Source organism: Ornithorhynchus anatinus, chromosome 7, assembly GCF_004115215.2.
Source record: "Ornithorhynchus anatinus isolate Pmale09 chromosome 7, mOrnAna1.pri.v4, whole genome shotgun sequence".
Lineage (NCBI taxonomy): Eukaryota > Metazoa > Chordata > Mammalia > Monotremata > Ornithorhynchidae > Ornithorhynchus > Ornithorhynchus anatinus.
Window position 1 is genome coordinate 32,770,607 of NC_041734.1, and position 25,567 is coordinate 32,796,173.

The 25,567-nt window shown below is 40.1% G+C and overlaps 1 protein-coding gene across 7 annotated transcripts in view; it reads left to right on the forward strand.

Annotated features, from left to right (window-relative positions):
- Nucleotides 1-25,567, forward strand: part of AGAP1 (ArfGAP with GTPase domain, ankyrin repeat and PH domain 1) — a 757,099-nt gene that overhangs the window by 703,153 nt on the left and 28,379 nt on the right. The window lies entirely within an intron of this gene.

Consider the following 25,567-nt stretch of genomic DNA (forward strand, 5'->3'; position numbering starts at 1 on the left):
CTCCCTTCTGCATTCAGAGGAATAAAATCTTTCACAACCAAGAGAATATAAATGCAGTTTACTTTCAGGCTACTTACAGAGACAAAAACTGTTTTAAATAAATATTTAATGTTCGTGTGATAAATATCATCTTTAAAACAAGGTTGATTTGAAGAGTTTTTCGTAACTAGAAAGGAATAAGCTGAAAAAAAATTGAACTCCAGACTCTTCTCATCACCTGTTTAGAAGATCTTTTTCACCCATTGGATGGTGACAGTACAATCTTGATAATTTTGGGGTTCTCCAACTGTGAACTATTCTACAGTAATGACCAAGTTAGGAGACTGACTCAAAAACTGAAGCTAAGATGTATGGAGATACAGGAGAAGAGGAATGGGATGTTAATCCTAAATTGTGTAAATTTGGCAAAAACAGGTGAATGGGAGTTTTAGCTCAGAAATTTTCTGTACCTGTCATAACCTGGTTGAAAATTTTGTTTGGGTAGTGTTTGCATTTGGCTTAGAGTTATTGTGAATAAAGGCATTTTCTAAATTCAAGCTATGTTCTTACTTGAACCTGATGGGAAGCAGCATGACCTAATGGATAGATCATGGATCTGAGAGTCAGAAGGCCCTGGGTTCTAATCTCAGTTCTGTCACATATCTGTTGGGCAGCCTTGGGCTAGTAACTTCTCTGTGCCTCAGTTACCTCATCTGTAAAATGGGGATTAAGAGTGTGAGCCCTATGTGGGACAAGGATTGTGTCAAACCTGATCAACTTCTATCTACCCCTGTGCTTAAGATAGTGCCTGGCACTATCACTAGAACTTCACAAATTCTATTAAAAACAACCCAAAACAAAATTCACTGCTGCGTATTTGTGAGTATTAAGCAAATTGAACAGCAGTAGCAGTAGAAGAGTATTTATTGAGCACCCACTGGGCACAATTCACTGTAAAGTGTTTGGGGAAATGAAACAGAATAGAAGAGACATATTCCTCTGTCCATGGGGAGCTTACATTCTAATTGGGGAAGCATATTTCTGTTTTGTACTGAGTCTCTGCGTACTTTGCAAACAAATATATTAGGTAGTATCTGTTCAATACAAGAGGAAATGTAGGTGGGAGAGTTCTAGATTATTTCTACATTTGCCACCTTTTAGCATCCCCACTGACTTAGTTTTGCAGGTTGTGAAAAATTAGTGTAACATTTCTATACCATCAACACTGCCAGATTTAAACACTTTACTTTCAAGACTTGTAATGAAGCAAAATTGGCTACCATTTCCACGGAAAGAATATTGATAAAATAAAATGATGTTCCAGTTATATGAAAAAGTTTCTGCTGTAGTCTGAGACTCATCTAGGAATCCTAGAAACAGGATCAGAGACTGAAAATATGTGATTCTGAACTTCAGGCAATTTTTTACACAGTCCTCTCTCATTAAAAGCCTGAGACATTTTTCATTAGAAGTTTGCCAAACTTTCATTTTTTGGTCCCAATTGTCTATGTAAAATTCTGGTATTTGTTAAATGCTTTCTGTGTGTCAGGTATTCTACTAAGCTCTGGGGTGGATACAAGCAAATCAGGTTAGACACAGTCCTTGTCCCACATGGGGCTCACAGTCTCAGTCTCCATTTTACAGATGAGGAAACTGAGGCTCAGAGAGTGAAGTGACTTGCCCAAAGTCACAGCAGAAAAGTGGCGGAGCCAGGATTAGAACCCATGACCATCTCACTCCCAGGCCCATGATCTATCCAGTATGCCATTATGCTTTCCACACGTTAAAGTGCAGTAACTGTGGCATTGCTCATTCATTCATTCAGTCTTATTTATTGAGTGCTTACTGTGTGCAAAGCACTGTACTAAACACTTGGGCAAGAACAATATAATGATAAAGAGACACATTCCTCCCTTTTATGGTTTGTGGGAATCCATGAGGGTAGAAGATACTATATGAATGAAAAATATTTTGATTATCTACTTAGTGCATCCTAATGGCTTTTTCAGAGTTATTAGGGTTTATCATTGTGTCAGTCTGTAATATAGAGACCCTGCAATGTTAATACATATTATGCATGTAAGGAAGTTGATGATCATTTTTTACACGGTCTTAGGTGCAGTTGATTTTCAAAAGTTAATAAACTCAGCTATCTCAAGCTCATTGTTAAATACTAGAAGAATCCATTTCATTTTACTGAGTAATACCCTAAATAAAATCTCATTGTAGGAAAATTAAAACACATACCTGGGTATCATAGTTGTTATCTGCATTTGTCTTTTCAGCCTCACTTAAAAAAATACAAAAGCAGTTAAGCCATAAGCACTGATATGTTTGAATAGGAAGGTAACAATAACTTTAATACCAAAAGCTGTCTCAAATTGGTTCTTATTTCCAAGTGTATATATTTAAAAATAACTAAAAGGACAGAGAACTGGGCCACAGAGTATGCTGCACTGTCTGAAGTTTGGCCAAATCTAAATGGTAGTTAACAGCTTTATGACCTAAAGAATATCCATTTATGATGAAAGGAATAAAAGTGTTACTTTTAGTTCCTGGATGGTTAAACAGAACAAAGGGAAAGGAGATTTTCAACAATCAATCAGTGTTATTTATTGAGTGCTTACTGTGAGCAGAGCATTATACCACTGCTTGGCAGAGTACAATGCATACCATTGGTAGATATGAACCTTGCCCTCACGGAACTTACCATCTGAAATTGCTTTAGAACTCCAAGTGTTATGGAAAACCTCCACTCCTCATGGCCTGGTAACCCCCACTCCCATAACATCTCAACCACAGTATCCTCCCAACCCTTCCAACCCTCCCCCTCTCCCCCATGTCAGCCCAAAAGCCAGGGCCATACTATTTTAAGCAAATATAGGCTTTATTGCTGTGGTCCCCCACTTTGGACTCCTCAGGAAGCTTCTAAATCTGACCCCCAAAAGATGAGAAGACGATGCAGGTTGAATGATTTTATCATTTATACACACCTAACCTTTGGTCGCCTCTTCCACGACAGTGTAGTTCGTGTGGATTTTTCCAAGAAGCTTCTCCTGTTCTTCCCAAAGAAATGGAGAATGGAGAAGCAGGCAGCTTCAAGGGTAGTTAGTCGCCACCCCGCTTCATTAATCCTTAGCCTCTCCTTGGGTGGGACCCCTGTCTACTGGTTTCAACTAGAGATTTGCAATGCATCCTTACTTCTGTGCCTCCTGACTCCGTGACTTGCTTTCTTCTGGTGGTCAATATCTTGTCCAGAGTAACTGACCTTTCACCTATTTCACAACCCTGGTTTATCAATCAATCGTATTTATTGAGCGCTTACTGTGTGCAAAGCATTGTACTAAGTGCTTGGGAGAGAACAACATGGCAGAGTTGGTAGACATACACCCTGCCCACAACAAGCTTAAAGTCTAGAAACCGAGTTTTCATCTAACACCTGGACCTCTGCTGTACATGAGAAGCAGTGTGGCTTAGTGGAAAGAGCACGGGCTTGGGAGTCAGAGTACATGGGTTCTAATCCTGCCTCTGCCACTTGTCACTTAACTTCTCTGTGCCTCAGTTACCTCATCTGTAAAATGGCTATTTGGAATGTAAGCCCCACATGGGACAACCTGATTACTTTATATCTACCCCAGCGCTTAGAACAGTGCTTGGCACATAGTAAGCGCTTAACAAATACTATAATTATTATTATTACATTCTCTTTGCAGTTCTAGTTTTTCACCTTACATTTTTCTTGGCAAACCTGGCTTTGCACCTTACATCCTTAGGTAAAACTGGCATTCTGCATTACACCCTTATCTCTGTTAAGTTTGAGCAGGATCTGGCAACTGTAGTCCCCAGATACTTCTAGTTTCTCAGGACCTTTTCCCACAGTAACACCAAGAGTCACCAAGCCCATGAGGACATACTTACCAATCAATCAATCATATTTATTGAGTGGTTATTGTGTGCAGAGCACTGTACTAAGTGCTTGGGAGAGTACAGTATAACAGAGTGTGTAGACTTTTGTCCTCTGCCCAAAAGAATTTGAGCAGGTAGTAGTCCTCGACGGTAGTAATGGGTAGCTTTGTTTTGCCAGCAAAATATTGAGATAGACAATTACCAGTACATTATCATAATCAGAACTGAATTTTCAACCTGAGGTATTTAATTATTATCCTACCAAAGTTAATAGGAAATTAACCTGCATGTTTTGTTTTGGGATAAATGAAGTTCATTTCCAATGATCCTGCAGGTATGGAATCATATAATATAGTGAGAGAAAGCTCTTTCCACTTCTGGATTCAGATCTAAAAATGCAGATCCAGGAGTTAAATGGTAAATGATTCTCCCCTGGCACCCTTCCACCTTGAGAATGCGCATCCCTGGAATATGTTGAATCAGTGCACTCCTCCTGTGCTCCATCACTGCCCTCTTGGCCCATCACCTAACTCAGATATTCCTAATATGAGAGCCAAAGCTGTTAAAGGTGAGCTTCATCTCCTCTTCCTCCCAGGTGACATGTTTTCCATTTTTCCTTTCCCTGGACCATCCCTAATTTCCTCCCATCTCACTTCCCTTCCACCTCTACCCCTTCCCCTTCGTCCATTTTTCTCCATGACTCTCCACAGTACCCCTAGCAGGGTCCTCTCTCAGTTGTCAGCGCTGCATTTTTCAAACCAAACCACCAAGAGCACAATTGATTGAGGTATGGGGCCACAGACCTTTATTTGCTTTTGCTCCACACACAACTTCTCCCCTTGCAAGTCTTTTCATGTGTTTTTTTCATCCTTATAACCATCATTAAAAGCCCTCAGCTGTAAGAAAAGGAAAAGGGCTGCAGTAATATGAAATGAGAGTGACATGAATAAAAGCAGCTTCTCATTGGGGAAAAAGGAGCATTCTAAAACTGGGCACCTAGATATTTGACTTGTTATTCATTCATTCATTCAATAGTATTTATTCAGCACTTACTCAAATCAGCAAGTTATGGCTGCTTCCACCTAAAATGGCACAGAAATGGACTCTTTTTTAAAAAAAGACAAAAGGAAAATGCAAGAAAATAACTGAAATCATCTCCGATGGTAATCAGAAAGCACTCTTAAAATAAAACGAGTCTTTTTCAGTATCAAGGAATGGATTAATTTTCATATAATTCTTCTTCTTGTTATGATGGCACATAGCCCAAGCCTAAAATGTTCACCATTGGTTGTGGAAACCTTTTTTAAAAAAAACCAGCAACAACACTTGTTTATTTTATACAACCAGGAGTGGTGGGTCTCTAAGGCTTGAGCTGTATGTCATTACAATTTCCAAGAAAATCATACGGAAATTATCTTATCATGCAACATCGAACTAAAATAAGGGAGATGGGCAGGATACCCATGAACTTCCTTATAATACTGTTATTTATTTCATTCTCATATGCTTGGTGCTATAGAAGACCCCAGTTCAGACAATGCTTCTTACCCAGTGAACTTAAAGACAAATCAGAAAAAGAATAGGGCTGAAGAAATTTCAAAATCAACTAGTCTAAGTTCCTGTGTATTGTAGGACCATCTCATTCCAAATAGCAAATGTACCAAAAGTTAAGCAAAGGATGAATGTACAAGGTATTAAAATAGCTATAACAATAATTGCATTACTTAATCAATCCCTGTTGTAGCCTACATATTAGATATCAAAAATGATCTCCCACAAAAAGGCACCTGTCAATTTGAAATATTTTGAAACAAAATATGTAATTAGATTTATGAAGTTTCTCTTGTTCTTAAACCAAGTTTAACTGATGTATCCCAGGATTGAATCAACACATTGGAGAGAGCCTCCCCAAGGCAAAGCATTATCATTCCTATATGGAAGCAGGTTCTTCTCCTTGCTCAGCATAATTTGTTAGAGTATAATTGGCTGAGTGTTAACAAAGCCAATTAGAGAATATTTGGCTGCCACTGGATTGACTTGGAGATCATATTTCATCTGAACATGCTCTCCTACTCCCCATACAATCCAGTTCTCTCTACAGTCTTCACAGAAACCTTCTCACTCCTCAGCCAATCACCTCAATCAATGGTTGTGAACAATTTCCCTGCAGCTCCCCGCCACACCTGACAATTCAAGCCATCTCTTCTGTGTTTCTCACCAGAGCTATGGAAACAGAAGCAGCCTAGGCTACAAATTTCTCTTGACCACCACCTTCTCTTACATAGATACATGAAGCTTGGCAGGCCCTTCTCTGTCCTCCCCGTCTAGGCTCCAAGCCCATTGTGGGCAGGGAATGCGTCTGTTATATTGTAATTTTGTACTCTTCCACGCACAAAGTAGAATATTCTGTACACGGTAAGCGCTCAATAAATATGACTGACTGACTCACTCATTCCCCAGAATTGCAAAGAGTAGGATTGAAGGGAAAAATGAGACCGAGAAAACAAGGTCTATCAGCACAGACAATGCCAGCACGCCCCTGGTTTCCTACCATTCATGTTCTGTACTTTTTCTCACACCCCACACAGAGCATAGGAATCCTTAATAATAATAATAATAGCATTAATTAAATGCTTATTATGTGCCAAGCAGTATTCTAAGCACTGGGGTAATGCAAGGATTTCAATTTGCACACACTCCTTGTCCCACTTGGGGCTCACAGGCTAGGCAGGAGGGAGTAGGATTGAAACCCTATTTTACAGATGAGGAAACTGAAGCACAGAGAAGATGTGACTTGTTTAAGGTCACACAGCAGACAAGTGGTGGAGCTGGGATTAGAATCCAGGCCCTCTGACTTCCAGACTCATACTCTTAGTACTAGGCCAAGCTACTTCTTAAAGGGATAGGGATAGGCAGGTACCACATTCTTGGGAGATTCTTAAGTCAAAGTAAAGGACTGATAATTAAAGTTATTTCCCATTCCTAGCCCAATTAGATTAAACTGTATGTCTGCACAGAATTTAATTTCTTACCATTTCTGAAATTCTTTCCAGGGACTAATCTTTAATCTCTTTTTCTCTGTGTGGACCTTTTTTAGTAAATTACATAAATGGGTTAGAAAATGGCACTGACAAGAAAATGAGAATGTATAAGAACAATTGTTAACTCTGTTTTCCTTATTCTTCTTCTCCTCACATCCATCATTTCCTTTATCTTTATGTATTCCTCTTCCAATGGTAGAAACGTAAGATCATTAGTGCTACCACTGCTAGATCCAGGCACACCAACATTCTATTTCTAGCAATTAAGATGTCTATACCTATGCCATCTAATGCCCCTACCTTTTACCTCTAAAAATTAAACTTATAATGATTGGCAGCTCAAAGATAATGCTAGAACTTGATAAGCAAGTCTTCTAGAGGTCACATCTACTCCAAGATACCTTCCCCAATTAAGCCCCCTTTAGCCTGGCTTGCTCTTCCTTCCTCATTGTCTGTGTGATTGGACACCTGTGGACATTTGATATTCGCCCCACCCCTAAACCCACAGCACTTAGGTACATATCTTTAAATTATGTTTTATAAATTACTTATTCATATTAATGTCTGTCTCCCCATCTAGACTGTGAGCCCATTACGGACAGGGAGCGTGTCTGAAAATTCTGTTGTATTCTCCAAAGCACTTAGTACTGTGCTCTGCATATAGTAAGCACTCAAATACTATTGATTGATTGACTGATTAGAATGCAGTTGTACCTTAAAAAATAAGTTCCCTGAAACCTGGAGGCATAAAAGCACCATTTCAGAAGCCCTTGTAAAAGATGTGCCACAGAACAAAACCCAGAAACCAGGCATCCAAATAGGCACTACATGACTTGACTACCAGGGTTAAAGATTTTAAAAAAGATGAGAAAGTGAAAGATCATTCTTTCAAAAGTAGGAAGTTCACGTGAAAGATAGCAAAGTCCATAAAGATTGGCAGGTGAGGTGCAAACAAGAAATTAGGCAGCCTGAAAAGCAGTTTGAGGATTATAGAGGGGATGCCAAAACTAATAAAATATTCTTCAGATATGTCAAAAACAGGATGCTGTCTAGGAATTGGTGGGGCTTCTTGGTGATCATGGAGCTAAAGCTACAGTGGGGATGAAAAGAAATAGCAGAGAGGTTCTGTGAGTTCCTTATTTCTGTCTTTTCTGGAAAGATGGTAGACTCAGAATTTGTATTTTAAATTCTTATCAGAAGAAACTCATTAAATTGTGGTCAGCAAATAATTTACTCCAGACTGGCATCCACCCAAGAGATTGGAGGAGAAATAGCAATACTCATGGCAAGTGTGTGTAACCTATCTTTACAAATTACTAGTGTACTGAAGGACTAGTGGCTCACCCTTCTAACTACTAAAAGGTTTACAAAGCTGATCCTGGGAAAAGCAGCATAACCTAGTGGATAGAGCATGGGCCTGAGAATCAGAAGGACATGGCTTCTCATCATGGATATGCCACTTCATTCTTTCAATCGTATTTACTTGTCTGCTATGTGAACTTGGGCAAGTCACTTTACTTTTCTGGGCCTCAGTTCCTTCATCAGTAAAATGGAGTTTAAGATTGTGAGTACCATATGGGACAGAGACTGTGTACAACCCAGTTTGCTTGTATCCACCCAGTGCATAGTACAGTGCCTGGCACATAGTAAGCACTTAAGAAATACCGTAAAAAATTTTTGACTGGTGAATCGCATTAGTATATCTGGCAAAATAGAAGAATCTATAATTAAGCTTAGGACCAGTGAACCCATTAAAAAACCCAACCTCTTATGGAAAGCCAGTATCCGTAAAGGAAAATGATGTCTTTTAAGTTCTTTGAAGAAGTCAACAAAATGTAGATTGAGGGAAACCAGTAAATGTATATTTAGATTTTCAAAAAGCCTTTGACAAATTCCCCCAAAAAGTTTTTTAAAAACTGAATACATAGGAGTGATGTTTTGTGATGGATTTTAAAAAAAGAAAACTGGCTGAAAGATAAGAAACAGCATGCCTGTCTACTTTTTTTGTTTTGTTTTGTTTTGTTGTCTGTCTCCCCCTTCTAGACCGTGAGCCCATTGTAGGGTAGGGAATGTCTCTGTCTATTGCCAAACTGTACTTTCCAAGCGCTTAGTACAGTGCTCAGCACACAGTGAGTGCTAAATAAATACGATTGAATGAATGAATTGGACAGTGATAAGAAACATAAGATGATGATAAACAACCACTTGGATTTCTGCTAGATTGTAAGCACCTGAGGGTAGGGATCATGTCTATTAATGCTACTATTAATGCTCTCCCAAGTGCTTAGTACAGTGCTCTACACAGCCTACTAATCAGTAAGATTGATTAATTGGCCCCTCAGGGACCAGGGCTAGGATGGATTTTGTTTAACATCTTCACCAGTAATCTGAAAGAGCAGGTGTGAAGTGAAATCTCCTATTTTGCAGATGGCCTAAGCCCTTCTGGCTAGTGAAATGCCATGCAGATGGGGATAAATTGCGAGAAGACTTCATAAAGTTTTAAAATGGCAGATGAGCTCCAATATGCATTAGTACAAAGTAATGTACTTAGGGAGAAATAACCCAAATTACAACTATGTAATGATGGGCTCTGAACCATCAATCATGATTTAGGCCAGAGATCTGAGTTACTGGAGTCACCCTTAACCATTCTCTTAAATCACTGGGCTAGTGTGGCAGTAGCCAAAAACTGTGATAGTTGTGGACAGAACAAACTGACATTCACCATATTTCCCAACACCAGGAAAATGACACACCCACTGAAGCAAGAAGGTAAAAGGAAACATTTCTTTGCCCAGCAGGTGATAAGCATCTGGGATTCATTATTACAAGAAGTTGTGCAAAACAAAAGTATCAAGCAGAGTTTGGATAAATTCATGGACTGTATATGTACACTGGGTTGCTAGATACAAAATTTAGCATTTAATGGGAAAAGTTAGTGATGTTAGTTGGTAAGTTTCTAAGTATTAGAGTAGATGTTGAGGGAGCAACCATCACATGGATCTTTAAGCATCCTGAATCCTAGTTGGAATCTGAATGCCATCAGTCATGAAATCCCCCAAATTTCTCCTCATCAGCCATCTCCTGCTTCCATCCACATCCATTCTCTTATCCATTTTAACAGTTTCAGGAGGAAAACTTCCATCTGCTTTAAAAATTGACCCCCTCCACCCCCTCTCTCAACTCATTCCCCCTTGTAAAAACACTTCTGCCTACTCTTTTCCCTTCCTGACGACCATATTCACTTACCTACCCTTTCTCTGCCTTCATACATGCCCATGTCTCTCCTCTCCTAAAAAGCCTTCTCTGGATGCCACTACCCCATACAGCTACTGCCCCATCCCTCTCCTCCCGTTCCTGCCCAAACACTCACTGCCTCTACTTCCTGTCCTCCAACTTACTTTACAGACTTCTATAATTCAACTTCCACCCCCTTCACTCCATCAAGACTGCTCTCTCCCAGGGTATCAATGCCCACCTTCTTGCCAAATGAGATGGACATAATTCGGTTCCAATCCATCTAGATGCAAGGCTGCCTTTGACACCATGGCAGCCTTTTCTTCTGGAAAGATGGTCCAAACCTGGTTTTTCATAGTTTTTTCCTGCTTCTCCTTTTACCTCTCTGGCTACTCCTTCTCAGTGTCTTTCACTGGCTCTTTATCTGTGCCTCCTACCCTCTATTTATGGATCTCCCTTTGGTAGCTATCAGAGTCCTCTTCTCAATTTACACTTATTTCCTTGAGTATCTTATCTGCTCCTGTGGCTTCAACTACCACCTCTATAGCCCTAACTTTTTTCCTTCTCAGGAGTCTCATGTTTCCTTCCGCCTCCAGAACAAATCTGCATCTGCCAGGATCACATACTCCGTATGTCCAAACCTGAATTCCTCATCTCCCCATAGCACTTATGTATGTACATACCCATAATTTATTTTAATGTGTCTCTCTCCCTCTTGACTGTAAGCTCCTTGTGAGCAAAGGAACTTGTCTAGCAACTCTGTTGTATTGTGCCCTCCCAAGCATTTAGTACAGTGTTCTGCACCCAGTAAGTGCATAGTAAACACCACTGATTGATTGATGGATTCCCTAACAAATCCTTTCCTTTTATGTTGTCTCCTCAATTCACTTCATTATTCTGACATTCCCAAGCAACCTAGTACAGTGCATTGCACCAAATAGGCACTCATTAAATGATGCTGCTGCTCTTGCTACTATCCCTTTGCACTCATTTTCCCATCACAGTCACCACCACACCATCCTTTCCTTCTCTAAAAGTTGCCACCTTGGCATTATCCTTAATTCCTCCCTCTTTTTCAACTCCCACATGAAGAATGTTGCCAAATCCTATTGGCAACAATATTCCAAGACCCCTTCCTCTCCATCCAAATGCCCACCATGCTGGTCCAGACACTCATAATATCCTGACTTGACTACTGCATCAGCCTCATTGTTGATCTCTCTGATTTCCTCTCCAGACCATACTTCACTCTGCTGCCTGGACCATTTCCTCCTAAAACATCATCCTCCATATGTTTCCCCATTCTTTAAAACCCCAAGTAGTGGCCTTTTATCTTCATTATCAAGCAGAAGTCAATCAATCAGTGGTTGAGTACTTACTGTGAGCAGAGCACTGAAGTAAGTCCTTGGAAGACATGTTCCCTCCCTAAAAAGAATTAACAGCCCAGGATGAAACTCCTACTGTTGACTTCAAAGTATTAAATTAGCTCTCTCCAAACTCCTTATCCACCTTTCACTCCCAGCATGGCCTAGTAGTTAGGACATAGGCCTGGGAGTCAGAAAGACCTGGGTTCTAATACCAGCTCTTCCACTTGTCTGCTGTGTGACCTTAGGTAAATCACAGGTAATCTTCCTGCAGAAACGATCTGGGCATGTCACTCCCCTTCTTAAACACCTCCAGTGGTTGCCTATCAACCTCCGCTGCAAACAAAAACTCCTCACTTAGGCTTCAAGCCTCTCCATCACCTTGCCCCTTCCTACCTCTCCTTCCTTCTCTCTTTCTACTGCCTGTCTCCCCCGATTTGACTGTAAGCCCGTCAAATGGCAGGGATTATCTCTATCTGTTGCCGACTTGTTCATTCGAAGCGCTTAGTACAGTGCTCTGCACATAGTAAGCGCTCAATAAATACTATTGAATGAATGTATTTACCCCCCAGCTCTCAAATTCCATCCCTCTTAAACTTAACGACTGTTTTATTCTCACCTCTCCTGCCCCCTATTTCTTGTTCACACCTTGTCCTGTGCCCAGAACTCCCTCCTCCTCCTTCATACCTGACAAAGCACAGCTCTACCCATCTTGAAAGCCATTCATTCATTCAATTGTATTTATTGAACGCTTACTGTGTGCAGAGCACTGTACTAAGGTCTTGGAAGGTACAATTCATCAGTAAAGACAGGCCCTGCTCACAATGGGTTCACAGTTTAGAGATGGAATAATTATGGCATTTGTTAAGCACTTGCTATGTGTTAGGCACTGTACTAAGTGCTGGGGTGGATAATCGGGTTGGACATAGTCCCTATCTCATGTGGGGCTCACAGTCTCAATCCCCATTTGACAGATGAGGTAACAGAGGCCTAGAGAAGCAGAGTGACTTGCCCAAGGTCACAAAGCAGACAAGCGGTGGAGCCGGGATCAGAACCCAAGACCTCTGACTCCCTGGCCTGTGCTCTTTCCACTCTGCCATGCACTAATAGGGTAGTATAAGCTTTGAACATATAGAATAGCAGTAGACCACTTAGGAGGAATTCCACAAAATAATATTTGCTTCGAAAGTTACTCTTAGTCACAAAATTGCATAGGAAATATTTTCCCATCAATCATATTTATTGAGAACTTATTGTGTACAAAAAACTGTATTAAGTGCTTGGAATAGTACAGTATAATGAAGCTGGCAGTTATGAGCTTACACTCTGAAGGATCTTTAATGCAGACTTCCCAAATATTCTCTCATAATCAAGTATCTCTTTCTTTTCCCCATTCCCAGAACATCTCAAGGATGTACTCCCAATCATGCCTAGTTGAAACTCCATTCATCTCATATCCAGATTACTATAATTTCATCCTACTGACCTGTGTACCTCTTACCTCTTTATCCAGTGCATGGTTGACTATTCTGCTCCTTCCACTAGTTTCTCATTTCCCTCCGATCAAAACAATCACCTTATGAGTTTCTTGAAACTTAGAGTATTTGTGCTGATAAGTACTTATTTATATTAACATCTGTCTCCCCCAGAGATTTCATCTCCTCCAGGTAGCCTTCTCCAAGTAATTTCTCATCTTCCCACCTTGTACCCCCTAACTAGTACATCTTTCCCATGCCACCTTTGCAGATTACTCACCTCTTGTGGCACATGTGTACATATCATATATAATCTATTACTCCCTGTATCAGGAATCTTGTGTCCATTTTCCCCTGATACACTGTAAACTCCCTGAGGGCAGAATTATGTTGTCTAACTCTTTTGTACTCTCTCAAGTGCTTAATATAGTGCTCTGCACAAAATAGGTGCTCAGTAAACACTGTTAATGTTGATAACCCTGTTGCCACTGTCAGAGACAGTGGACTGGGAAAGATGGTCCCTTCCTTTGGCCTAGTAAAGACATTTCTTCTGAAGAATTTTAAGTCCTCTATGGTAAATTACAGTTTCCAAAGGATCTTTTCATTGGGATGTTTTTGGAGTTTGAGCTAATTTATAAAGGATCTTTAAAAATAAAAGTATAGTTGTATCATCAGATATCTTTATGTCAGTAACTTAGATATACTATTTTTCCCCTAATTACCCAAGTCCTTTCCAGTATATTAAAATTGGTCTTGATTCTGCCAGAGCTTCATTTTGGGTGTTAAAGCTTTAATAAGCACAAGTACTATATTTTTTGGTCAACACTTGTCTAAGTATGCATAGCTATTTCCATTGGATTTATTGAGTCCCATCTGGAATCACTAGTAAGGAGATATTTGTACTTAATACAGGAAGAAAAACTTTTTGTTACTCTCAATTATGTTTTTTTTAAAAAAAAATAAAGGCCATATTTGAAGAGATGATAAAACCTAACAGAGACATAACAGAGTAAGAAAAGATTATATTAGTAGTCATACAAAAAAGTACACTGAGTCCCCGTAATTCAGGATGTTCTGAGCCATCCTACAGTTGAGGTGATTGGTCTGAAGTCATCTCAAATATAAATTTTTACTGCCGGATTAGAAGGGGGAACAGGACCCCAAATTACAGTTGTGAGTTTGGAAAGTGGGGATGACCAACTGCCAGGGAAAAAATAAAGTTAAATTAAGAGGCTGAACATTCAGCACAACAAAGCAACCGTTGGCTTCAATTCTGCCTTTCTGATTCTTTTTAACCGTTACCATAAATCAAAAAGCAAAGCAAGAAAATGTGGACAGGGAAAGGACTGCAGTTAACCGATGGAAAAATATACCAATAAAGTAGACGAGAGCTTTCAAGCTGTTTTTCTCTTGTGTCCTTTCTCCCCTGATCCCATCGACTAGATGTCCATTTCTGCAAGTTTTCCCTTCAGAACAAACCTATCATTCTTCACCACAGGATATTTACAGCTTCAATCAGTGCCAAATTCAATTGGCTTCTGATCTCATCGCTGGAAGTTATAGATGCAGATATTATTTGCACTGCGGTTAATTATGGAGCAATCAAACTTTGGCTTTTCCACTGTAATTTCCTCTGCCAGCTAATTTAATTAATCACCCCCAGCTCAGCTCTTCCAGCTGCGACCGGCAGGGTCATTAATTAGGCATGTGGCGGTAGCTCACAGACCAGTTCCTGTTAAGCGGCTGCTGCCCACTTGATCTCTAAGGGAGGGCTGGCTTTTCCTAAGCATCCAGGCCAGATTAGAGGTAGTGATACATTACGATAGTCCCTCTAGAAAGGAAGGCTATTCCCAAAAGACACATCAGGACCAAACAACTTATCTGTGGTGACACCCATTCATTGTACTCATATATTAAGGATTTACCTTGTATTAGATTACCTTGTATTCACTCTGTTAGATTGAAGAATTTACAAGAGGAATATATCATTCAGGTATGTTTACCAGTTTTCCAAACTTGCCTGACTTTGTGCATACAAATGATGTTTTGTAGCTAATGTAGAATTCAGTCAGTCAATCATATTTATTTAGCACTTACTGTGTGCAGGGCACTGTACTAAGCACATGGGAGCATATAACAATATAACAATTGCATTCCCTTCCCAGAATGAGCTTACAGTCTAGAAGGGGAAATACAGTAATTTGGATTTAATTGAGAAATTCAGTAATTTATTATTAAAGGGTGTGCTTATGTGTGTTTGTCAATATGTAGAGTAGTTATATATATATATATGTGTGTGTGTGTTTCTCACATTATTGGTGCAGCTTCAAAGGTGTCACAGGAAAAGGTTGGAGTGTTTATCTTATTTTTAGTACCTGAGAACTAAAAGACATTTTATAGCTATCTTTGTTTTGAGGAACCTGCCTATTCTCAGGAAGTTAAATGCCTCATACTTCTTGTCAAAATACATGTCATATTCCATAGCTCAGAAAAAAAGAAGCTTATTTAGGCTGTAGATAGGCCTTAAAGGTTTCATTTTGGAGGTAGCAAGAGAAGGGATCTAAGGTTCAGAAATTGAACATGACAGCTAATTTTCTCTGAGGCCACTATTAAAATAAGCAACTGAAATTTGGGGTGGTTTGCCTTAATCTTTGTAGAAACAATTCAGTTAAACTATACTTTCTGTTCTAAAAATAATCCAATTCAAGTTGAACTTTTTCATCGAAAAACTTTATGGCACTTAAGAAAAATCTAATTTCAAAAAAAAAAAATGTACCTGTGGGAAAACAGACGTCTGGGTGCTTTTTAGGAGATCTCCACACACCCAATATAATGTCCTCTCCTGTCTTCTAGACCACATTTCATCTCAACTAACTGGAGATAAGTGTGAGTGAGAAAAGGACTTCACCATGGGAGATGATTGAAAGGAAGGGGTTAAATGGGGCTAGGAGTAGGAGCTGGGAAGGGTTGTGCCAGATGGGAAAAGAGCTTGCAGGAAGAAGGGTACAGGGAAGGATGTAGCAGTATGTGATGTGTTTGCAGCTAGGCAGGAAATACCCACCCTACCATAAAATTCATAAAGTCTGAAAAGCCCCCTAACTTCCCGCAAGGGTGTAACTGGTGTTGAGAAAATCCTGATTGCTTAATGACTCCTAGTGCATTGTCAGCCTTAGCCGTTGGCTTCCTGGAATGGAGGTGGTCACAATGGCTACCTTTAACGTTAATAAGTTTGTTCAGTGTGGAGGAGCAGCCCAGTGGATACTATAGCATCATCCAAACACGTGGCACACCCCCTGGGGTTTACCAAGGGAGAACAAGGTACCCGGTGAAATGAAGGAAACCACCAGATTGGGGAAGGGGGAAGAGGATAATTTCAGATTCTCATCTAAGGGAATGCCCAGTCTTCATTGGATTGGAAAAACAATATTCACAAAAACCGGCCTCTCTTCTCATTTCCTTTTTACAAAAAAGCCAGTTTAAAAGTGGATTAAAAATTCTCCCAATTGATGTGAACATATTCTTCCTTGAGCAGACTTGATAGCTGCAAAGATTTCTCCTTACCCCAGAGTTTTCCAAATGACTTGTCTTCTGCCTAAGTAATACACAGATTTTGTCTCCGGATCTTTGAATGACAAGATTAACTATACAATATGAATTGTCAGGTTTATCGTGCAATCAGTGGTCTTTATTGAGTGCTTACTGTGTGCAGAGCACGGAACTAAGCACTTGGGAGAATACATTGCAGGAGAGTTGGTAGACACATTCCCTGCCTACAAGGAACAGCATGTCCATAGAGCACAGGCCCAGGAATTAGAAGGACCCAGATTATAATCCTGGCTCTACTATTTGTCTTCTTTATGACCTTGGGCAAGTCATTTAACTTCTCTCTGCCTCAATTACCTCCTCTGTAAAATGGGGATTAAGACTGTGAGCCCTACTGTGAGACAGGGACTGTGTCCAACCTGATTATCTTGTATCTATCTCAGTGCTTAGAACAGTGCTTGACACACAGTAAGCGTTTAACAAATATCAACATCACTATTATCATTATTAAGGAGTTCACAATCTAGAGAACCTAGGAAATGAACAGAATCCAGGAGAAGGGGCGCTTCCAGGATCACTGTCCCAGAGGGCAGCCGACTCATGGTTTCTGCAAGCATCTTAGGTCCCCAACAGAGACAGATTTCTGGCTTGGATGGGCCCTGCCTCTTTCCCAGAAATGAAATTGCACAGAAATATCATAAGACCAAAATACAGTCATATGCCCAGAGGAAGTGGTTTACTCAAATCCAACCCCATTGGCTGGGACCACACAGCCCCTGTTCCACAGGAGGAAAGGAAGGGAGAAAGGTATTTTTGGAGGCTTTTAAACATTTCAAAATAATATTGTTGGCTTTTTAGACCACTTAGGAGACAATGAGAGATTCTAGTACTGCCCTAGAATAATGGTCCATCTGTTAGATTGAGCACACTATTGCCTCTATCAGAGGCAGAATGCTGAGCTGGATGGACCACTAGTAAACTGAGTCGCCACCCACAAGTTGGCACATACCTGCCTGTCCCTGACATGCCCCATGAGGTAAGGTTGAGGGTTTAGCAGTTAATAGGCTGAAGGGAACTGGTCCTGAGGAGAAGTATATGGAAGGAGAGAGGTTAGGGCAAGAGGGGAAAATGAGCCCAGGATCTAGATGGCTCCCATCTACCTGCAGGAAACAGCATGCTGCCTCACCTGGAATCATTAGGGCTGTGTACCCAGCTTCTGGGCTGTGTTCTTGCTAGTCCCGTTGTGAGTGGGCATATTTCCGGTTGCCAGCCCAGGGCACTAAGTGGCACTGGTAGTAACTGTGATATTTGTTAAACCCTTAAACTATATTAAGTGCTGGTGCGGGTACAAGTCAGTCAGGTCGGGTGCAGTCCTTGTCCCTCATGGGGCCCACAGTCCAAGTAGGAGGGATTCTGCAGTTGAGAAAATGGAGGGACAGAGAAGCCAATGACCTGTCCAAGGTCCCACAACAGGCAGAGTCTGGATCAGAATTTAGGATATTTAGAATCAGCTTTAGGAAAATGTTCTGTCTCCCACTCAGCATCTACTTAATGTGTGGTTATTAAAGTTGAATTACTGGCAATACAACATAATTTCTGGTAGGGTTTTTTCAAATGATTGCTATTTGCTGGGTGGATACTAACCTCTCACATCTTGCCCTGGACCAAAGTCTCAATCACCTGGCTCTCCCTTTTCAATTCTTCTTTCTTTAACACCATTATCACCTACCAAGCCAGCAATCCAACCAAACATTAGCTCCACTTGGAAGCTGCCCAGTAAGCCAGGCAGGAAAGCCACTGAAGCAAAGAAGGGGGTTATTACTTTGTCTTTTTTCCTTTTGTGAATTTTCCTCAGTCTTTCACGCAGGACCCATTTTGTACTATTGAAGTTCCAAGTGAAAAGAAATGTATCAAGAAAGAGAGGTAAGAACCACATTAGGAAAGAGGGCTAAGAATTTTAAAAGGTGTGTGAGAGTCACTTAGGGAAAATTATAGGGGCTCCCAACTGGAGATGACAGTCTCTAGTCCCTGAATAGTAAATCCAAGTCTGGACTGACATACACTATGACTGAGCAGAATGGGTAGGTGATTAGCCCAGTCTGAGTGTGATCAAGGTAAAGCCCTGATTACAGTTGTCAGTTCTCTGCTGTTACAGTCACTGCTATCTGATATGAGTACACCACATTCACTGCATTTTAAAAAGGTTCCCTAATCTTCCCTCTTTTCTCCTCCCCATGCTTAAAAAACACAGGCGCGCTGACAGTCCGAATGTTTGAAATAATTGGATTCTGCATTCTAATTCATCTGTAAAGTATTCCTTGATTAAATTAGCCTAATAGATATTATTTCTTACATGACTGCATAATTTCATCCTGATTGGATCTCTGCGGCAGCACTAACGAGTCCCCCAATTTACTATTGACTTGAGACTTACGGAAGGATAGACATGACTATCGTCTTGTTTCATTCTTTTTTCCCAGGCTAAAAGTTAAACTGATTTATACTCAAAGTGCATTCTGTTCATGCATAGGGGCCCTTGGGCAGTGTATTTTAGTCCTTCAGACCTCATATTAAAAGATGAAATATTGTTTCGTATAATATTGAGCCCCCTTTTATTCAGTGGGCTGTTCTGAAGCAGAAGGATGCACTGACCATTCTAATTCCTATGGAGCTGAATTTAATGCAGGCTCATTTTTAATCAGATTAATTTCTATTTTATCATAAAGCATGAATTGTAAAACAAATCCTAGAAGAATGGTATATTTCAAATTGCAAAAATGTTTGAGTTGCCGAGTTGGTAACCTTTTAAGTAGTGCTGGATGAAATTTTAAAATTAAAGACAGGGAAAGTAAAAGGTATTGAAGAAGCTAAGTGGGAACACATCATTCAGGCTGGTTTTTAGCTGAGGAGAGCTGTGATGGGTGTCTTCTGCGTAATCACACCAAACATATTTTTTTAGCTCTTTCCCTGAATTTAATCTTCCCTCTTCCTCCCCCCAGCCAATAATTCTGTCTATAAGGGGTTAACAATAAAATTCACTTCTCCTTGGTTCAATAGCTGGAAACAGCTGGTGAGTTTTGTATAGCACCGGTGAACTGAACAGTGGAGGAGAAAAAAAAAAGTTTCAGCAAACACTCGGCAGGCCCAGGACAGAAGAAGTGGGTAAACTCAGGAAACTGTTTTCATGAGTAAACGAAGGAAACAAAGGCTTCTCAGCAGGAACAGAAGGGACACACACTCCCTCTGAATAGCTCCCTAAAAACAGAGCTGAAAAGGAAGAAGGCCCATTTGCTTCTGGGAATCCAATAAATTGTTTCAGGAAGTGAAAGTCTGTCCACACTAATGGAGCTGTGATTGACAGTTGGTTCTCATTACGGAGCCCATCAGGGGACAGAGTGCATTCCAACGTTATTTAGAAGGTTACGTGGGAATAAGATGGAGGTGGTGGCCTCAGTTTGAGCATTCTGTGACCTCTGTTTACATGGAGGATATCTGGCAAAATAAAGGGGCTTTTTTGTTTATTTTCCAAAGAGATGGGAAAAAAATCTGAAGCTATTTAAAAAGTATGGAACACCTAAGCAACAGAAAGGAAAAAGTAAAATCTCATTTTAGATTTATTATATGTGTGTTTTCACATATATCATTCCATAGTAATTTTCATAGGTTTTTGGGTTTTAATCATTCGCATCCCCTCCTTGTATGTACCTCTACCCTGCCTAGCAGGCCCAATTACTGGAAGCACTTACTAAATAATAACTAAATAATAATATGAAGAGCAGTGTATGTCTCTATTGATGTGCTCTTTGGATAAAGCCTTGTTGGGGTTTTAAGTTATTTATTTAATTTGGTGTATTTTATGGGTGACCATTTAAAAAAGACCCTTCTCCATTTATCTACAAGAAATGGTTCACTGTAATAATTGACCAGGAAATGTTCTCCCAAAGGTGTATTGGCAAGACTGGCCTCTGTGGGTGAGGCACTAATCCAATCTCATTTCCCTCTTATGCCAAGAAGTCCAGCAGAATGGAAAATTTTCCTGGAGTTTGCAAAACCTTATCAATCAGTGGTATTTAGTGAGCATGTACTCTGTGCAGAGCACAGTAGTAAGCGCTCAACGGAGTTGGTAGACACGTTCCCTGCCCACAATGAGTTTACAGTCTAGGGATGATCTTATAGCCCATCCATTGATAATATGTGTTAGTCATCAGTGATTTATGAATACTTTTGTCTGTTAACTTCAGAGTGGAAGATTCTGAGTCCTATTAACAACCATTTCAGTCATCAGGACAATGTCTTTTTCTTAAAGGTGGAAGGAAGGCAGCCAGATTTTGCTTGAAGGAAAGACTTGTGTTTTGGCCACCTTTGGTCCCTGAAATCACAGACAGATATAGGATATGCTCCATACCCCTAGCACAGTAGGTCATCCCTGCAGACTGGGTAGATATGCTGTGGTTGTTCAATGAACACCAATAAATATTAACTAAATGAATAACCGTGCATATACGTATTAAGGTACCTATAGGCTCTAACCGCACTGATTTATTCCTACGAACTCTCCAATGTTAATCGTTTGGGAGAACATCTTCTATTTAGCCACAGAGTAGGTTCACCATAGAAATTGGCTGAGCAAAGTTCCCCACAGTGAAACTGACAGGACCAGCCCCAGGGGAGAGAGACGAGTCCCATCCGGTGGTTGACTGAAGTTTTTATCCTTTACAAAAATGTTAATCACTTTTGTGAAGACCTACAGAGACATTTGGGCTTGCATATGTTAGAATGAAAGAAAAAAAATAGGCCAAATTTAAATTTAGGCAAGCAAAATTTTGTAGAAATTATCAGGATTCCTGCTAGAACATGTGAACAAGTCCTACCCTCACCTACGAGAACATATGAGGTTGGAGAAATATTTCATTGCCAGCAGTCATGTCATTTTGAAAGGAAAATTCACGAGACCTTTGAATTTGGAATTTGATTTTATGATGGAAATTTGAAAGGCTCATGAAGAGAAAAAAAACAACAAGGGGCCTTGTAAATATTGGCATCACCAAATACTGATTCCATTTCCTCTGAAACCATTTTAATGCCTCTGGAATTGAAGACTTCGAACTGTACATGTCCTCCATGTGGTATTTCCCAAATTGTAAAGATTGTCTCTTTTAACTTGTACCTGGATATGGTACAAAAATCTGACCTAGATTATTTGCAGTTTATTACTATTGATCATGTTATTTGCTTCCACTACTCTAAATGTTATCTTTCAAAATTAATCAGTCCTTATAATTACATGATGCATTAAAGTCTCTGTCTTTCTCAAATTAGATGGCTGCATACCTGACTTACAACTAATTTTCTTCCCCTCTTCAAAGCCCTATTTAGAGCTCACCTCCTCCGAGAGGCCTTCCCAGACTGAGTTTCCCCTTTTCCCTCTGCTCCCTCTGCTGATCCTCTACCCCCCTTCACCTCCCCTCAGCTAAGCCCCCTTTTCCCCCCGCTTTCCCTCTGCTCCTCCTCCCTCCCTTTCCCTCCCCAAGCTCTGTGCTCATCCGCTCAATTGTATATATTTTTTATTATCCTATTTATTTTGTTAATGAGATGTACATCACCTTGATTCTATTTATTGCTATTGTTTTAATGAGATGGCCATCCCCTTGATTCTATTTATTGCTCTTGTTTTTGTCTGTCTGTCTTCCCCGATTAGACTGTAAGCCCGTCAATGGGCAGGGACTGTCTCTGTTGCCGATTTGTACATTCCAAGCGCTTAGTACAGTGCTCTGCACATAGTAAGCGCTCAATAAATACTATTGAATGAATGAATGAATGAATGAATCTTTCCACTTACCCGTGACCCTGTGCTGTTTTCTGTTTGGATTAGTGGAAAGGTCCAGGGAGGGTGAGGTGGGGCAGGGAGTCAGAGGACCTGGGTTGTGATTCTGGTTCTGCCACTTGCCTGCTGTGTGACCTTGGGCAAATCCATTAACTTTTCTCTGCCATGGTTTCCTTATCTGTTAAATGGGGATTAAATACTGCAAGCCCCATGTGGGACAAGGACTGCATCTGACCTGATTATCTTGTATCTAACCCCAGTGCTTAATAGAGTGGCTGACCCATAGTAGGCATATATGACACAAATCATTATCATTATTGTAGTTGTTGTTCAAAACCTTTGTTGAATCACATCTCCTCCTATAAGCCTTCCCTGAGTAAGCCCTTCATTTCCCCATGTGCTGGAACTATGTACTTGGCTGTGTACTCCTTAAGCACTTTGGTGCCCTCAGCCCCAAAGTACTAATGTAATATTCTCATACTCTACTATTTCCATTATCCATATCTATTTCAATGTCTGTATGCCCCTGTAAACTCCTTTTGGATAGGGATTCTGTCTAGCAACTCTATTGTCATTAACTTTCCCAACCGCTGAATACAGGGCTCTGCTCACTTCAAGCTCTCACTAAATACCACTGCTTCATTGATTGATTGATTGATTGATTGATTATTATTTAGTCAACTTCTTGGAGGCAGGGACCAAATGTATTCAGGTTGAACCTATGTAGTGCCTACAACAGTTATATGCATGTGTAAGGGCACTTGCATATCATTTGAGGCAGGAGTTTGCTAAGCTGCCTCAGGACTCCAAAAGCTTTTAGAGACCCATTCTTTTTGAGGTGGGAGGAGGGGGCCAGGGATGGGGAAAGAACCCCCAAATAGGGCTAATTTATCCTGATGAGAAGCAGGGTAAATTTCTTTGATAAGTACTGAAAGTAAGTACCAAGGAGCTCCATAAAAGTCACAGGATCAAAAAACAAAATTTGTCCAGATTTATGTACAGTAGATTCCATATAGATTGTTGATTGCCATGGCTGGAGTTGTGGATTACATTGGAAATTGCAAGTTTAAGTTTAATTGTCTTTACGTCGATACTTCGTGCCAAGCAGGGAGTTATGAAGAGAGTGGTACTCTATGACAGGCGCATGATAAGAAAAGGCAGTACTAATAGGAGTCTTTGTATTGATAGAATATTGTGTGGTGCATGATTAAATACACTGAGGTCATTTAGCCAAGAGATTCACGGATGGTTTGTGAATGGTGGTGAAACCCGCAAGTATGAAGTCTGTAATAAATTTGCTCTCTGCAGAATTAATGCTGTATTAAGAAATTATTATTTACCATAGAAGTACAAGAGGAGTCATATAGAAGATGTGAAAAAAGGCCACCTGAAGGAAAAAGTCCCCAATATTTGACTTTCATAAATGGATTCCAGCACAATATTAGTATGCTATTTTTCACAAATATAAATGTAGAATTGAATCACAGAGCTAACGGCGCTAACGAGAACATTCATGGAATGATAACCTGAGGGGTACTCTGCTTTTTAAATGGCTGAAGGGGTCTAATTGGCATATAACGCACTATAAATTTATTAGTGTGCCTTCCATTCTCATTGGTGGATGTTCTACTGTTAACCACCACGAAATTACCAATTTTCAGGAGTTAGTCACTCAAGTCGTACTCTATCTGGATTTTTTTTTTAATCTCCATTGCTTCTTTTATAAATCAAGATTATGCCTTGTACATCAGTAGTTCTGTTGAAAATTAGGGACTTTGGCAGGAGTTGTTGAGGGAAAGAGTATGTGTTTACGGTGAAACTTTCTATTCTTCCTTACTCTCTCTCCTCCCTCCCACTGTTCTCAAGTTCTTCACAGAGACCATTAGGAGCTCACTAATCAGTTTGGCAGCCTCTGGGCTCCAGATGCCAGGAACCAATGTCTGCACTTTGTAGAAATTACAATTTTGTGGCAGTTCATGTTCAGGGCTTTGATGTACTTATTGATACATTCAGCCCTAGGGCAGATCTTGCAAAGAGGATGTACCCACCCTCTTATTTCAAGAGCATAATAGAAATATTCAGGAGCAGACATAATTATTTCAATTACTTCTCTTTGGTTTTGAGACACATACTCAAGAGTCACAAATTAGAAAATAATATTCACATGTTTCTTCTAATTGGTAACAGATTAGAGGCATTTTATCTTTTTAAATAATTTCCAAATGTGCCTTGCAGAAGCTGCAGAAAAAAGCTAAAATGTATTATAAACAAACATTACTTTATGTGAATGGAAAACCACCATCCAGTTTTGACAGGAGTCTCACATTCCAATCCATTGTTATCTGGTTCTTCTAAAATAACCGTTTCTCACTAATTCATCTCTCACCATTAATCAGGTGCTTGTATTCTTTTGAACTTTATAGTGGATTGTTTTTCATGTCTTACTGAACAGTAGTAAGCTCTAAACTTTTGGGTAATGTTACACACCCATAATTATGTACCATATTTGTGTCGGCATATTTTTTCCAGAGCCATATTGATGCTGTGCTCAAATATATGCTCAAGGAGCCCTTCTTCCCCTCCCCCCTTCGCTACCCCTGCCCCAACCTCAGAGAGCTGAGTCAAAGGTGATGTTTGACCTAGGGTCACCTTGCATTCCACTTTTCTATTTAAATGGAACAAACCTGGGAACACAGGACCTCCAAAACCCACTAGAAATATGCACATTTCAGATCTTTAAATTGACAGCAGAGAACCCAAATTCAGGGCTCAAAGAAAACAGATATAGTTTTTGTAAAGACCCAAAAGATAGCAGAAGATTCTGTGTTATAAAAAGAGGGAAACCTTTGAATGCTAAATTGTCAGAATGGATATGTGTTCTTGGGTAGTTTGATTTTCTTTAAGAAGAAAAAAATCTTGAGTTTTACCAAACTAGAACTACTGATCTGACTTTTCCACCAGTAAAATTAATGAAAAGTTAAGTCCATGAATCAAAACAGAATAAATTCATCACTGGCACCAACAACAATTTGGTTTTAGACCATATTGTGTGAAAAGTTAACACTAATCAGAATTTAACTTTCTCAAGGAATTTGAGCAGTTTTTGTTTTTTCTACGTATACCCACTCTCCCCTTACCCCTCCCCCCTCATTGAAGCTATCCACCCAGTAGCTTCCTACTTTTTCTAACCTTGCCCTT